Source organism: Suncus etruscus, chromosome 2 (genome assembly GCF_024139225.1).
Source record: "Suncus etruscus isolate mSunEtr1 chromosome 2, mSunEtr1.pri.cur, whole genome shotgun sequence".
Lineage (NCBI taxonomy): Eukaryota > Metazoa > Chordata > Mammalia > Eulipotyphla > Soricidae > Suncus > Suncus etruscus.
In genome coordinates, this window is record NC_064849.1 from 40,973,297 (window position 1) to 40,974,738 (window position 1,442).

At 37.8% G+C, this 1,442-nt stretch overlaps 1 pseudogene; it reads right to left on the minus strand.

The window, feature by feature from the left end:
• Positions 1-603: 603 nt before the first annotated feature.
• On the minus strand, positions 604-703 carry LOC126003130 (uncharacterized; annotated as a pseudogene).
• Positions 704-1,442: the final 739 nt, after the last annotated feature.

Below are 1,442 nucleotides of genomic sequence, written 5' to 3' on the forward strand. Positions count from 1 at the left end.
ACAAGCAAATTTGTGAAAATTATTGTATCTCCAACTAGGTCTTTAAGTCATCAGAAGGTTTAATAAGTTCCTGTTGCTAGCTAACCATTAGGCTACTTCATTTATTTCTGAACATTAAGTGATTGTAGCTATACATTGGCATCTAAATTTGTGGATTTCTATGGGGATGACAGTATTAAGCAAATTAAGTTGTCACAGCCACACAGTCCAGGAATTCAAGCCACTATTGCCATATTGTAGCTTTCATGGAGTGTGTTTTGGCTGCCAGGTCTCCCAGAATACCTGGTGGTGGAAAAGTGCCTGCACTCATGCCAAAAAGTCTTGGTGATATCAGTCCAAATACCAGCATACCTGGACCTTGATCAAATTGGCGTCTCTGCAGAGAGTTCTAGAAGAGTGGAGAAATAGGACCACAGACATTCTCTCCTTTCCCCTGAGGTTGCCAGCTTTCAGCTGCATGACTGGTGTACCCATGATTTTTCATAGCTTTATTTATATCTCTTTCAAGAACAGAGTGGGTTTGTGGAGCTGGTCTGGTGCAAACATGGCGACTATGTTTTGTGGAGTTTTTTTTTGAATGCCATACCATACTCTTTCTTTTTTAAAAATATGGAACACTTCATAAATTTGTGTGTCATCCTTATGCAGGGGCCATGCTAATCTTCTCTGTATTGTTCCAATTTTAGTATATGCCGAAGTGAGCACTCATACCATACTCTTAATTTCTGACCATATATTCTCATTTCAACACTCACACTTTCTTATTTTGGTGGGGGCACATCTGGCAGTGCTCAGGGATTACTTCTGTCTCTGCTCTCAGAAATTACTCTAACAAACCCCCAAGTATATGGTCAACTAAGTTTTGATAAAGGAGCCACGAGCATGACATGTAATAAAGACAATCTCTTTAACAACTCGTGCTGGGAAATTGAATAATCAGGTCTAAGAAATTAAACTTGGATCCATATCACATACCTTACAGAAAAGTCAACTCAAGTTGTATCAAAGACTTAGATAAGAACAGAATAGATCAAACACAAAGAAAATAACACAGAACACTCCAAGACCTAGACCTCAAAAAAGTATATGACTATAAGATGCCAATAAAAAGGAGGTGCCAGATTCCATTTCCAGGTAAATGATCCTGAAGCAGGGGTCTTGAAGCAAGGATTAAAATAATAAGACAGGAAAAAAAGAAAATAAGACAGAGAGAAAAGAACCAGCTTCATGGTAGTCCTGACTGAAACAAAAAAAATTAAATAAAAAAAAAGAAAAGCCCTGACTGTCCTCCAAGTACATTTTTTATTGTTCAGGGACAATCAACACGGGAGGCAGGGCAGATATCTATCTAACGCTAACCGGGTCTTTCCATCTCAAAAAGAGAGGTGGGTAAAGGAAATTATTTTTTTTTTTATAAATTATCTTTATTTAAACACCGTGAT